Source organism: Macrotis lagotis, chromosome 1 (assembly GCF_037893015.1).
Source record: "Macrotis lagotis isolate mMagLag1 chromosome 1, bilby.v1.9.chrom.fasta, whole genome shotgun sequence".
NCBI classification, from domain to species: domain Eukaryota; kingdom Metazoa; phylum Chordata; class Mammalia; order Peramelemorphia; family Peramelidae; genus Macrotis; species Macrotis lagotis.
The window spans coordinates 930,842,481-930,858,499 of record NC_133658.1 but is presented as its reverse complement, the minus strand read 5'-3'; positions in this window follow the sequence as shown (position 1 = coordinate 930,858,499).

The window sequence follows — 16,019 nt, the reverse complement described above, 5'->3', positions numbered from 1 at the left end:
AATAGGAATAATACACAATATCATTAATAATGTGAAGATATTGTGTATTATTCCTATTGTGCACCTACTAGGATGCATGCTCACTAATAGGTTCATAAATTGGAAAGGATGAAACCTATTAACAAAGTTAAACAAATTATCGATATCTGAACCCATTTCTATTCTAGGTGCTAATGCAATATCATTAACAATTTTATGCAATTGATAAATATCCATAGTTATAGAATCATTTTACCATATTCCATTCAAATAACTTTTTATATTATCCATGGAATTGAAGTATTATATCTTAAAGGAGTAACACAAATAGCAGAAAATCTATAAACATATTGCAATTGTCCCTTATGTTCATTACAGAAGTTTGTAATACATTCATCAAATAAGGATCTTCATTCTCTCCTGAGCCTTTAATTCTCTAGTAACAATTTTGATAATTCTTGAATATGTTTTGCTTCTGTTTTTTTCTTATTCATCACTTCTTTACCTACACATGCTCGAATAATGCAATTGTAGTAGTTAGCATTATATCCCTCTTTTTCTTTAATAATATTGACATTTTTGAAAGCTCCTATCATGAAAGCAATATCTGGTCCTGTGTATGCAGTCACAGACAATTTCCTTTCTGCATAAGATATTTTGCCCAATGTCTTATTCCATTGTATATACCTTATCTCATCTATTGCTGCCATAACCTTCCATATCTCTGAATTAGCTAACCCTATTTCTGGGTATATAATTAGTTTAATATAGCCTGGAATACCCCATGAAATAACTCTACCAGGAGAATTCCACACTGACAACAAAATAGAATGATCATAAATCCTATTTGGGGTGTGACAGGCAACCCAAGGTGAAAAACGATCGTGTTTAAAATCCCAAGCATGTAAATTTAAACAATGAGGTTATAGGAAATATTTTCCTACCTTCAGTACTTTCTACAACTGGGATTCCTGACATTTCTAAGATCCGAAATGCTCCCCTGCTATAAATACTTGGATGAGTTGAATGATGAGTTTTACTTAATTTAACACATGGTTCAACAGTACATGTTTTACAAAAACATAGGTGTCATAGTATTTAAACCAGAAAAATTATATCTAACTTCTCTTCTCAGCATCTCATCTTTGATATCTCCAGTAGGAACTTTGTTATACCCCAAATGATCTGCAGCTTCCCCTTGTAATACAATTTCAGCCATCTCTCTCCCCATTGTAGAGTAGCTACACATGGATGGTTTTGTCCAATATTCAATTCCTTTTTCAGTCCCCAAATTGTTCATTAGCAATGTAAACATCATAAATTGTTCTATAAGTCCATGTTGTGCTCTCCTTTTCCGTGGTCTGCCCTCTTCTTTTTTTGATTTTTTTTTTAGGTTTTTGCAAGGCAAATGGGGTTAAATGACTTGCCCAAGGCCACACAGCTAGGTAATTATTAAGTGTCTGGGACTGGATTTGAACCCAGGTCCTCCTGACTCCAGGGCCGGTGCTTTATCCACTACACCACCTAGCTGCCCCCCCTTTAAGATTTTTATCTTTCCTTTCTACTAAAGCCTGACCAGTGGGGTTATGGGAATGCCTGTAATATATTTTATATTGCAATATAGGCAGAATTGTTTAAAAACCATAGGAGTATATCCAGGACCATTATCTGTTTTTATGGATTTTGGTATCCCTGCAATCGCAAAACAATGCTATTAATGATCAGTCACACCTTGTATAGCTGCTGAACTTTGCTGTTGCCATTGTATATGAACTAAATGTATCTACAGTAATATGAATAAATTTCATTTTTCCAAAAGATGTATAAATGAGTCACATCTGTCTGCCACAATTTATTAGGAACCTGGCCTCTAGGATTCTTAGAATAATTTGGAGGGGGTAGGTAAATAAGGAATGCATTGTTGACAGGATTTTGCTACATTCCTTGCTTGCTCTCCGGTGATTTTAAAGTCTTTCCTTAGTAAAGAGGCATTCTGGTGAAATTTTGTGAGACTGCCTAGCTTGCTCTTCTAAGCTTATAAGAAGTGGAAAGGTTAATAGGTTAAAGGTTGATAGGCCAGGCCCTATGATTGCCTCCAAATATAGATCCAGGCAATCCAGTGTGGGAATTTATATGTGCAATAAAAAAGGGATTGCATCTATCTCTTATAACTTCTTGTAACTCTTTAAAGAGTTGATACAATTCTTCATCAGTGCTGTGTTTAATAAAGCTGTTTCTATGTATCTGACCACATTTGTAAAAATATTAAAGGGTTTGTGGCTGTTCTTTTAATACCATTAATTAGGCATGTAATTCATTCTTTTGAAATAAAAAGAGGTTGTAATTTCTTTTCTATTATTGTATTTATGGTGGACCTACAAGTCTAGAATAAGGTCCATCACATTGTTTAAGAATTTCATGACTTTGGATATTTTCCCTCATTACCTCATATCTACAAAACAATCATTAACTCCAGGCTTTGACATCATTACAGTAAAATAGCTTATATTGACAAAACTAGATCATATCACTTTTCAAAGACCCTCACATTTATTCAATATCATTGGAAATAATTACAGTTAAGATATACATCCCAATCTCTTATACCCTCTTCTTCTGAGTTTACCATTTTTGCTTCTTTAAAATTAAACATTAAATTCTTAACTTACCTGAAACATGTTTCCATGCTGACATCTCATTCTCTTAAAGTTAACCTTATAAGGGGCGGCTAGGTGGTGCAGTGGATAAAGCACCGGCCCTGGAGTCAGGAGGACCTGGGTTCAAATCCGGTCTCAGACACTTAATAATTACCTAGCCCCATGGCCTTGGGCAAGCCACTTAACCCCATTTACCTTGCAAAAAACCTAAAATAAATAAATTTTTAAAAAAGTTAACCTTATAACTGAATGTTACCCATAACTTTTCTTTCACATCTGTTTTTTTATTTTCTAATTTTTTTATTCTCATTTCGTACAAGTGGTTTTTTTACATTAATAAAATATACTTGTTTACAAGTAAACAAAATACCCCTCCCCCCATGAATATAGATAGACTTGCTTGGGCGAAAAAGTAAAGGGGAGAGAAAAAAAATTAAAATAAAAAAAATAATAGTAATAATTGTAGGTATGGCTAGGTGGCGCAATGGACAAAGCACCAGCCCTGGAGCCACGAGCACCTGAGTCCATATCCAGCCTTGTAAACCCAATAATCACCCAGCCATGTGACATGCAAGTCACCTGATCCCCACTGCCCTGCAAAAACCAAAAAGAAGGGGAAAAAAAAGACCCAAAATAAAATAAAATAGTAATAATAGTAGGGGTGGCTGGGTGGCAGACAGAGCATTGGCCCTTGAGCCAGGAGCACCTGGGTCCGAATCTGTCCTCAGACACCCAAAGATCATTCTGCTATGTGGCTCCAGGCAGGCCACCCAGCCCCACTTGCCCTGCACCCTCCCCCAAATAATAATAACAAAAAATGTGCTTCAGTCTTTGTTCCAACACCATCAACTCTGTCGTGAGTGGATCACATTCTTTATGATAAGTCCATCACAAAAGTTAATTCCATATTTTTCCAACATTGCCATTGCTGATCTCAACTCCCTCCTTTCTTATTTATGTACTATATTTTCTTTCTCCTTTCACTCTGACTCTGCTGTAGGGTCGCTGAGTGGCGCAGCAGACAGATCCCTGGTCCTGGGGCCAAGAAGCCCTGAGCCCCCATACCACCCCTTAGGCCCAGAATCCACCTGGCCCTATGGTCCTGAGCAGGCCATCCAATCCCAGCCCCTTGTAAGAAGTAAAAAAAGAAAATGTGTTATATCTGACCACTCTCCCCCCATGGTCCATCCTCTCCTCCTTCATTCACATCCCTACCCCTTCCCCCTGCTCCCCCATCCTTCTTACTCCAGTTGTCTATACCCCATTGAGTATATTTGCTGTTTCCTCTCCTAGCCATCTCTGATGAGAGCAAAGGTTCCCTCATTCCCCCTTGCCTCTCCCCTTCCATATCATTGCAATAGCTCATTGTAATAAAAAAAAATCTTATTATGTGAAGTATCTTGGCCTATTCCCCCTCTCCTTTTTCTTTCTCCCTTTCCATTTCCCTTTTTTTCCTATTGACTCCATTTTTACACCATATTTTATCTTCAAATTCAGCTTTCTCCTGTGCTTCAACTATAAAAGCTCCCTCTACCTGCTCTATTAACTGAGATGGTTCATATGAATATTATCAGTATCATTTTTCTATACATGCAGTTCATCCTCATTAAGTCCCTCATATTTCCCCCCTCTCCTCCATTCTCCATGCTTCACCTGAGTCCTGTATCTGAAGATCAAACCTTCTGTTCAGCTCTGGCCATTCCAAAAGGAACATTTGAAATTCCCCTGGTTCATTGAAAGTCCATCTTTTTCCCTGGAAGAGGACATTCAGCCTTGCTGGGTAGTTGATTCTTGGCTGCATTCTAAGCTCTTTTGCCTTCCGGTATATTGTATTCCAAGCCCTACGAGCTTCCAATGTAGCTGCTGCTAATTCCTGAGTAATCCTGACTGCAGCTCCACGATATTTGAACTGTGTCCTTCTGGCTGTTTGTAATATTTTCTCTTTGACTTGGGAGTTCTGGAACTTGGCTATAATATTCCTGGGAGTTGGTTTTTTGGGATCTCTTTCTCGGGGGGATCGGTGGATTCTCTCCATTTCTATTTTGCCCTCTGCTTCTAGAATATCAGGGCAATTTTCCTGTAGTAATTCTTTGAAAATGATGTCAAGGCTCTTTTCCTGATCATGACTTTCAGGTATTCCAGTAATTTTCAAATTATCTTTCCTAAGTCTGTTTTCCATATCAGTTGTTTTTTCAATGAGATATTTCACATTTTCTTCTAATTTTTCATTTTTTTGGTTTTGAAGTATTGATTCCTGATTTCTGGTAAATTCATCAATCTCCCTGAATTCTATTCTTTGTCTGAAGGATTTGTTCTCCTCAGAGAGTTTTCTTATCTCTTTTTCCATCTGGCCAGTTTTGCTTTTTAAAGCATTCTTCTCAATAACTTTTTGAACTGTTTTATCCATTTGACCTAAGCTGGTTTTTAGCATGCTATTTTCTTCAGCATTTTTTTGGATTTCCTTGACTAAGCTGCTGACTTCATTTTCATGTTTTTCCTGCATCTCTCTCCTTTCTTTTCCCGGTTTTTCTTCCAACTTCCTCATTTGATTTTCAAAGTCTTTTTTGAGCTCTATCATAGCCTGAGCCCAATTTCTGTTTTTCTTGGAGTCTTTAGATGCAGGAGCTTGTGCTTCCTCATCTTCAGACTGAGTATTTTGATCCTTCTTGGGCTCATTTGCAAAATTTTTCTCAATGGTCTTCCTCTTATTTCTTTGCTTGTTCATTTTCCCAGCCTAAGCCTGTTTTTTGGGGGTGCTTCCTGAGCTTTTGGGACACTCCCACAAGGGTCTCAGTGTGTGAGGTTCTGTCCTCCCTCCTGGTCTGTGAATGAACATAAGCAACCCCCTCTGCCATGGGGCCGAGGTGGGGGGGCCCTGTTGTTCTATGGGGGGGCCTAGACTGGGATCAGGATCTGAATGTGGTCAGAGCCCCAGAGTCCTGTTCCAGAGGCAGAGGACACTCTCTCTTCACTCCCCTCAGCTCAATGGGCTCATGCCCTGGGGGCTCCTGCTTACCAGCTCTGCCTGCTTCTGTTTCAGTATCTGGGCTGCAGAAAGACCAAGCTGCTGGCTGTGTGCCCTGAGGGCTGGGCTCCACATGCTTGCTCTGGCAGAGGTCCCCCGCTGTTCCCCCACTTTGTGCCAGTGCTCCCCAGGGTGCAGCTCAGGAGACTCCCCCGCTGCTGTGAGCCGCAGCTCCCAGCACCCTAGGGCTGCCTCCGGGAGGCTGAAGTTCTTTGGCTCTGGTGGGCCACCCCTCTGGCGGGCCACCCCTCCGACCCTGGGGAGCAGAGCCTTTCCGCTCTTTTCCAGGTTACCTTGAGTAGGAGAACTGCCTCACTGGGTCCCTTTGTGAGTTCTGTCTCTCGAAAGTTTAGTTAGAGTCCTTAGTTTATGAGTTTTTATCAGAGAGCTCCTAAGACTGGATCCCTTCATGTCACCATCTTGGCTCCACCCCCCACATCTGTTTTATAAGTTTATTTTCCTCTTGTTCAAATGTGCTACTATTTTCAAAAAGAAAATAAGATTCTCTATGAATTTAGTTTTATATATGTAATAATTTCAGAAATCCAATGTAAAACTTTTTACAATGCCAGGATTACAGGATACTTATAATTTCTTCTTAAATAATAGATATTAGGTAAGCTACTTTGATCTTACATATAAATATTCCATTCAAGAAACACTAGGTGGAAGAGCATAGCTTTTCACAAACTCTAGGCCAAATGACCTTGAGAGATATAACCTGTTGGCAAGGTATTCTCTAATTTCCTTTTAACAAATCTTTACAAATGTGATGGATGACACTTCAATTCATTCATTGTTTGCTATTGTAACACAACTTTAAAGTTTCAAAAAAAATTGAATCTGTTCTTATACAAAGTTTACTAATTATACATAACACATTTCAATTTAATGTATATTCCCTTTACTCCCTGAAACTCTGTAATACATAAAAAAATTCTTGAGACCAGATGTTTCTAAAATTCCTTTTTATTATTCCAAGATTTTCTTTAAAGTTCTCTTTATAATCTTATAAATTTCAAACTCATATTCAAAATTACCTTAAATTATTTTCCTTTTCAAAATATAAAAGTTTGCAAATCCTTCTTATCTGTATCAGTACTATTCTAACTTCTTAATGCTCTAATTTAAAAGAACTTTCTATCCTCACTAACAAGATGATGTTCTGGGAATTGGAGATTCCTCACATTTTGAGATATCAAGGTAGTTGCACCAATTATTTACCTTTACTGTTTATCATTCCTTGCTTACCCCCAAGAAAATTTTTTTAACATGCTAATTAAGACCAGTCCAAAAATAATTTTAGGTACAATTTCAACTTCTTCTAGGTCCCTTATAAGTATAATTTGCCAAATTAGTAAATAAAACTTTTAGTCAATCAGACCAGAAAAGGACAATAGAAAATATTAGAAAATAATAAAACTCCTTCTACAAAAACAGCATGATCTTCAGGAAAATCATTTTTTGGCACCAATCATGAGTTTTTTGAAAAAATAAAAGATCTAATTTTGAAGAGGGAGAATAGAAAGAAGATTGGCCAATCAGAACATAGAGAACAGCAGGCCTGAGAGACAGCTGAGAGCTTCCCTCCGCCTTTATTTTAAAACAAACACATAGACACTTAAAGGGAGTCAGAGCATTTAGAACCAGAGAGGCCCCTGAAGTCTGGGGAAACCCCACTCTGCTCTCACACTAGAGAGTCCCTTTAAACATTACACAAAGATAAAAACAACAGGATAGCAGATAAACATACACACTCTGACTGGAAAAAAATCAAAAACAAACACCACCAAAGGTGACAAATCTCTAGGAAACCAGAGGAAAAATGCAGAAAACATTCCATTTCTCACAATACATTCTTCCATTGAAAGGTTTTAATATTTAACACTTCTTGATTTTAATTATAAATAACTACAGCTTTTGAGAAGGCAAACGGTCACTCAAAAATCCCTCAACCTAATAGCAATAGCAATAATAGCTTATAGCAAACCAAATAACTTCTTTTTTAAGGGAAGAGCCCTAAATCTTTTCTGGGAGGGGAGTCTTCTGTTTTTAAATCCTCAATTGTCCCATTATTTTCTGTAATAATCAAATTATGTACTTTAAATGGACCTGATTATCTTTTCTTTCTGGAATTTACTTCTTCAAAACTTTCTTAATGTCAGATGGCATTTCTTTTGTGATTATTTATTTTACACATAGCTTTCTCATCTGCAAATACTCACTGTCACTTTTCTGTTTCTAAAACTTTAAATAAATTCCGTTTTTAACAATTTTTTAACATTTTATTTTATTTTATCAAGTCTTCATGAAACAATTCTCTCTCATCTAGTGCTTTTTTTTAATTCCTCTCTCACTTAACTTCAAGATCTAGATAAACGAGCCATGAGCAAACAGGCTGTCTGATCTCTCGCCTTTGAACTGCCTGCTGCAGCATAGCAAGAAATTGTGGAATCTCCTGGTGTAAGAGCAGTTTTTCCTATCATAGTCCAATTTTCTGGGGCTAATATTTGGCTAATGTTTCTATCATAGTTAAAACATATGGGCTAATATTACATATGTGCTTGTTGCTGATTTTAATTCTTTAAATGTTTTAAAATCTAAATTTTTGTATTCTCCCAAAACAATCCCTGGAATCCTTGGATCAGGTCTCTCAAGCACAGGAAAGGAGAACAATAACCCTTTCATGTCCCATGGAATCTCCTCTCCTTTATCTATTGCTATTTGAGCAGCTTGTTGAAAATATGTCCCTTATCTTTGTTAACATTTTCTTCTTTAGACCATAAAGGAGCAGAAGGTGGGTTATTAAAGTTAGGAGGAGGTGGTGCTGGAGGAAAAAGCCACCATTCTTCTTCCTCCTTTTCTTTTTTACTCTTATCTTCCTGATGGATAGTTTGAACATCTATATCAACTTTTAATATACTCTGAACCAAAGGAATATCTTCAGGTGGAGTCAGACAGATTTTTAAAATATTCCATAATGAAAAAAAAAATAAGGGGCAGCTAGGTGGCGCAGTGGATAGAGCACAAGCCCTGGAGTCAGGAGTCCCTGAGTTCAAATCCGGCCTCAGACAATTATTACCTAGCTGTGTGGCCTTGGGCAAGCCACTTAACCCCATTTGCCTTGCAAAAAAAAGATCCATAATGAAATTCTCCTATAGGAAATGCCTCCTGACCTTGTTTAAAATGCTCCCTCATCTGCTTCCCTACAGTTTCCTGTTTTTCAGTATTTAGTACTCCTGGAAACCAAGGACAATATTTTTGCACACATTCAATAAATTCTTCCAATTATTTTGTTGTTATTGACAAGCCTCTTTCTTTAACTATCTGCTTTAGCACTTTCAAATAATGTCCTCAATCCTTAGACTGTCCCTGTCCAATAATAATTCTCTCCATTTTAGATCTGATGGAAAAATAAAAATTATTTACCTCTATGCCTCCTGTCTTTGTAGAGCTCTCTTCTTTGACCCAGCAGGATATCCTGACAATGTCTTTCCTTTCAAGACTGATTCCCCTCCAAGGCTCTCCTAGTTCAGGCACCAGTTATCGCCAGCGATAGTTCTGGTCTCTGTCTGAACATTGGTCAAGAGTCAGGTCAGATAGAGATGTTCACAAGGTCGTGATACAAACTCTATTATTTTATTCTTGGATACTCCGACTTTTATACCAAAACTTATCTCAGATATGACAGGTTAGATGAAACCCTCCTGCATCGCTCTCTCTCAGTTGAATCTAGAATTTTTAACCTTTGAAGTTCATAGACTTCCTTATTAGAAAATTTCCCACACACCTCTAACTCCACAGATGTTTAGGTTAGGGTTCACTGGTGAGCCAAAAAATCCATTTAATGAACAAGAATGCATGCATGTCTCTGGTGACCTTGGCCAGCAGAGATATGTGTATATCACTCTCAGGAACTGGCCCTCAACACCTATCCAGTTATCTAGAGGAGTATTTGTGGAAAGGAGGTTTTTACTAACTCATTTTGACTGGGGCTTTTCCATCTCAGCCCCTAATTCTGTTCATGGATGAAGAGTAAATTTGTTCCCTCTTTGTTTCTTGCTAGCAAATCACTGCATCTCTGAACTCGGCCTCATCAGTCTAAGTCCTTATGGGACACATACCAACAAAACCTAGGTCAATTCCCTTCTATTTCTTTCCCTGGTTGTCTTGGTGCCAAGACACAGGTGGCTAAGAATTCCCTGTCAGGGATGCCCTCATCAGAGCTTTTCTCAGTCCATATCCTGGATCTTCAAAACTCAAGGCTCAACAGAACCTGCTCATTCAGTCATCCAGGTACTTTACCTGAGGCCCTGCCCACAAACTCACCAGGACTACAATTATTCTTTGTGATCTATTCCCCTTAGGGTTTTACATTCTTGGTCTCAGTCTCCGTTCAGGTATCATTCTCATCAGAGGAGAATTGCTCCCACCAGACCGAAGGCCGCAGATATGATTTCAGTGGAATGTCCTACCGATTGGCCAAGGCTGGATAAGTCCTCCTCCTTCAGAAAGTAGTTTAGGAATCTTGTGTGAGGCTGACAACAACTTGTGTGGGAATTCCTAATTGTGTGGGGAGATGACAACTGGAATAAGAATTCAGAGTCTGAGTCAGAGAGAAGAAAAGATTTTAATTTTCTCATGAGAAAAGACAGAGTCCCCATTGCTCAAGCAGCATCAGCCATGGAGTGTCAAAAATAGAAACTCACAGGCTTCCTTTATCCTAATCCTAATCCTACCTCTAAATTCTGTTTTATCCCTCATTGGCTGGTAAGACAAGCTCATAATCTTTTCACTAATATTAACCACAACTGGCACAAAGCCAATTCAATCCTCATTATCCTAATTATTCATAACCTCTATCTTATTAGAAAGTTATAGCTTTCAATCCTATTATCATAATTATTGATAGCTATTCTATAAAAGTGATGCTTTATAAAACCTCCTTATGAGTTTCCTTTGACTAATTTTGTATGTATCCAATCCCAGTCAAATTACCTCATTTCTGAGAAATCCTAGGTTGCTAAGGAAATAGCATTGACCTAACTTGTAAAATGAAAAAAAAGAAGGGTATGTAAGAATATATTCTTGAGAAAACTTCACTGAAGGTCAACTCACATCTGATTTTTAAAAATTGGGGGAACTATTCCCCAGCGTCCTAGTGAAGTTCACTTGACTATATATTATTACAATTTTAGGGCAAGTGACTCTTTTATTATCCCTTTAATCATATCTAACTATAAAGAAATCTGGATGGACATGCAAGAAAATTTAAACCCTCTGACTGGCAATTTTAATTAATTTTAAGTGGTAATGTATGGGTTAACCATATGCTGTAGCTCTTTTTTTATATACTTAAAGATTTTATTTATTTTGAGTTTTACAATTTTCCCCCTAATCTTACATCCCTCCCCCCACCCCCCACAGAAGGCAATTTGCCAACATTTACATTGTTTCCATGGTCTACATTGATCCAAATTGAATATGATGAGAGAGAAATCACATCCTTAAGGAAGAAACAAAGTAAAAGAGATAGCAAGATCAGACAATAAGATATCAGGGGTTTTTTTTCCTAAATTAAAGTTAATAATAGTCCTTGGTCTTTGTTCAAACTCCACAGTTCTTTCTCTGGATACAGATGGCACTTTCCTTTGCAGACAGCCAAAAATTGTCCCTGGTTGTTGCACTGATGGAATGAGCGAGTCCATCAAGGTTGAACATCACTCCCATGTTGCTGTTAGGGTATACAGTGTTCTTCTGGTTCTGCTCATCTCACTCAGCATCAGTTCATGCAAATCCCTCCAGGCTTCCCTGAAATCCTGTCCCTCCTGGTTTCTAATAGAGCAATAGTGTTCCATGACATACATAGACCACAGTTTGCTAAGCCATTCCCCAATTGAAGGACATTTACTGGATTTCCAATTCTTTGCCACTACAAACAGGGCTAGTATGAATATTTGTTCAAGAGATGTTTTTACCCTTTTTCGTGATCTCTTCAGGGTATAGACCCAGTAGTGGTATTGCTGGATCAAAGGGGATGCACATTTTTGTTGCCCTTTGATCATAGTTCCAAATTGCTCTCCAGAAAGGTTGGATGAGTTCACAGTTCCACCAACAATGTATTAGTGTCCCAGATTTCCCACAGCCTTCCCAACAATGATCATTATCCTTTCTGGTCATATTGGCCAGTCTGAGAGGTGTGAGATGGTACCTCAGAGAAGCTTTAATTTGCATTTCTCTAATAAGCAATGATTTAGAGCATTTTTTCATATGGTTATGAATTGCTTTGATCTCCTCATCTGTAAATTGCCTTTGCATATCCTTTGACCATTTGTCAATCGGGGAATGACTTTTTTTTAAATTTGACTCAGTTCTCTGTATATATGCTGTAACTCTTAAAAATCTATAATTGAAAGGAATTTGACTTAAGATTTTTTGGCTATTATGATAAGTGTGAAAATATTAATTTGAGATATTGGGAAATGTAGTAAAGGAATTATTGAAGAGGGAAATATGTTTTATAATTATTTAGATTGATTCCTGCACTGACCATGTAAATTATGGTGCCCAAGGAAATCTATGCCCCTAGCCCAACACATTTTTCAAGCTCTTGAGATGAGATCAATAAACTTTTAGGAAAGTTCCTTGCTCTTCTCCAGCTAGGACTTTGCATAGGCACAGGATAAGGCATATCAACAAACTATTTTTTTCTTGCATTTTTACTTCTCTACCTTTCCCTGCTCCTCCCTGTTCCATGAAACACAATATCAAAATTAGGTCAGTTAATAACCCTCCAATGGAATCTCATGTTCAATTGAAAATAGATCACATGGCAAACTTCAAGGTTTCCTGAGTTTCTTCTCAAATCATCTCCATGCTTGTATGTCAGAGTGGGAGCTCCTCGATAGTGGAGACTGTCTTTTCTCTTCCTTTGTAACCCCAAGGAATAGCCTGGAGTCTAGAAATTTGGAGTTACTTAATCCATGCTTGACTGACGGGCCTAATGATGACCCCAGAACCCAATCTCTGAATTCTAGTGTCTGTCCTACTTGGCAAATGCAGGTTCTGTGCTCAGTCCTGCTTTGGAATCCTTTTCATACCTCATCCCTTACATTGAGTGACCTTTGGGTCTAACCTTGCTCAGACATCACTAGACCCAGAGTGAAGTTCCAAGAGGTTCCTGAAGCACCTGAGAATATGGGACACTAAATTTCCCCTCCATATATGATATAACCCAAGTGTATGAGCCTCCTTTCTATGCTATGAACTGGAGACTTCATCTCCTGACTCCATGGCCTTTCCCTACCATGCTGGTCCTAGAAGACCCAGCTGGATCCCACCTTCCATGATGAGCCTTTTCCAGTCCTCCGTCATTTTAATTCCTTACTTGTATTGACTGGGTTTTCCTTCACTATGCATTTTTTAACTTATTGATTTTTTATAATCCTATGTAGAAAGTTTTCCATATTCATTTCTGAAAAATTGTCTTCCTCCCTTCCCCATCCTTAAGACCCCAAGCAATTTGATATAGTTTTTATATGTGCAATCATTTTAAACACATTCCCATAATACTCATAATTATGGGATTTTTGGTTTCATTTCTTTCTGAACTAGAGGCATGCAAGAGAAATAAGATCAAAAAAATAAAATTGTTTTCTAAAAATCATGAGAAAATGCATTTAGGTAACTTTTACAATTATGACCAGGAGAATTCCTAGTAGAAAAAAAATGAACAACCAGGTCTGCAGAGGACAAAAGACGGAATGAATGTTAGTCAAGTCCTGATATAGGTGAAGGACTCAGAGTGTAGGATGAGATTAATCATTTTTTTTCTTGAACACAGAAAATGCAGCATCATTGCTTCTCAAAGTATTTCCCTAAAAATAAAACCTTGCAATATTGAACCAACCCTACATTCCTGCAATAAATCCTGCTTTTTCATAGTGTATTATCATAGTGATAACTTGCTGTAATTTCTTTGCTAAGATTTTATTTAAGATTTTTGCATCTATATTCATTAGGGAAAGTGGTCTATAATGTTCTTTCTCTGTTTTGACTCTTCCTGGTTTAGGTATCAGCACCATTATGGTGTCATAGAAGGAGTTAGGCAGAGTTCTATTTTTCCAAAAAGCTTATATAGAACTTCCTTCTTGTTTATTTTATGTTTAGATTTATCTAAATCTGAGAGAGGGAGGTTGAGATCTCCCACCAGTAGAATTTTGCTATGTCTTCCTGTAGCTCATTCAGCTTTCCTCTATGAATTTGTATGCTGGTACATATATATTTAGTATTGAAATTGCTTCATTGTCTGTGGTACTTTTTAAGAGGATATATTTTCCTTCCTTATCTCTTTTTAGCAGCTGCTTTGTCTGAGATAAGGATTGCCACCCCTGCCTTTTTCATGGCAGCTGAAGCAAAATATATTTCACTCCAACCTTTTAACTTTATATGTACCTCTCTCTGCTTCAAATGAGTTTCTTGTAATCAGCATATTGTCGGATTCTGGTTTTTTGAGCCACTCACTTACATTTTATGGGAGAGTTTATCCCATTCACATTCAAAGTTATAATCACTAACTTTATTTCTCACCATGTTATCTTCCCTCTATTTGTATTTCCCCCCTTTTTTACTTTATCCATATTCCCCAGTATTTTACTTCTGAATCCTACCTCCTTCAGCGTTTGCCCCTTATATCCACCCCTCCCCTATCTTTCCCCTTTCCCTTTGGCTCCTTCTTCCTCCCCTTCTGTCAGTTCCCCTTTCCTCCCCTCCCCCTTTCCCCTTTTAATATTTGAAATGTTAATAAGTTTCTTAACTGAGCATCTGTTAATCCTTCTTTGAACCAAAGTTTTCACCTCCTCCCTTCTTCCCCTCTGCTGAACATGAATAAATGAGTGTGGATGGTTGTTCTTCAAAAACAAGATGACATCCCCTGAAATGGAAAGTGACCGCCAGCCCGCCCCTCCGGCCTGGGCCCCTCCGGCCTGGGCCCTGCAGCCCTGGGCCCGCTCCCTGGACTCCCCGCTCTGGCCCCGGCCCCTCCGGCCCGCACCTATGGCCAGGCCACCCCAGCCAGATGTCCTTCACCTTTGCCTCCCCCACGCAGGTGGACTTCAATGAGGCCAGCGTGAAGCAGGTGGATGTACCAACCCAGAGCGGGGCTTTGGGGCTCCTCGCTGCCCACGTCCCCACCCTGCGGGTGCTGAAGCCCGGGGTGGCGAGGGTGGCATCACCACCAAGTATTCCGTAAGGAGCGGCTCTGTCGCCGGGAATGCTGGCTCCCCGGGCCGGTGGCTCTGGACGTGCTGGACCTGGCGGCTGTGTCGGATGAGGCAGCCCGGGCCAAGACTTGGATCCGGAGAGAAGCCAATGAAGCTACTGTGAAAGCGCTGGAATGATGAGCTAGGGACCTGGGACTCTGGAGTCATCCAGAGATGGAGGGATTGGCCTGCTCCATGACAGCCACCCAAAAAGCAGAATGACTGCCTTCAGGGGACCCCCACCCCCTCTCCACCAGAGTGGCTCTGGACTTGAAAAAAAAGGTGTGTGTCTTTTGGAGAAAAAATTAATATAAGACCCAGTCTTCTTTGGGGGAAAATACTGCATTTGTGACTTCTCTACAATCTTGGTGTAATGAAGGAACGTTCACTCGTTAATGAGCTCTATATGCTTGATGTCCAGCAAGAATTCTCTAATATACATACCAGTATGAGAAGCTGGTAAAGGCCCTTCAATAATTAGGCTTTTATAAGGCTTCCTTCCAGTGTGAATATTGTGGTGTTTGGTTACTTCTACCTTCCAGGGGAAGACAGGACCTCATTAATTACATTCATAAGTCTTTCCTCAATTATGAATCCTTGAAGTAAAGGAAGAAATGATCTGGGACTGAAGGCCTTCCCAACTGAGTGCAAATGGGGCTTTTTCCTCAGATAAATTTTCTGATGTATAACATGCTCTATCCTCCACATTCATCACAAAGAAATGATTTCTATCTTCTGTGAATTCTCTGTTGAGAAATAATAGTAATGTTTGTCCTTCATTCTGAAAGAGGACCATGACATCAGGGAGATGACACCATGACAAGCACATGAATTGGATTTGAGTGAAGGGGGGGGGGTGCTGTGCTAAGTCACTAGACTCACTTTCTCCTTCTGAGCCAGCTGGGTCCTGTGGCCAGATCTGAATCAGGATGACTGGAGATGACCCTAGACATGAGACAGTCAGGGTTAAGTCCCTTACCCAGGGTCACACAGCATGATTGTCAAGTGTCTGATGCTAGATTCAAAGGTCTTTCCTCCTGTCTCCAAGGTCAGTGCTCTATCCACTGCACCATCTGTAGCCTGAGTGATTTTGAATAA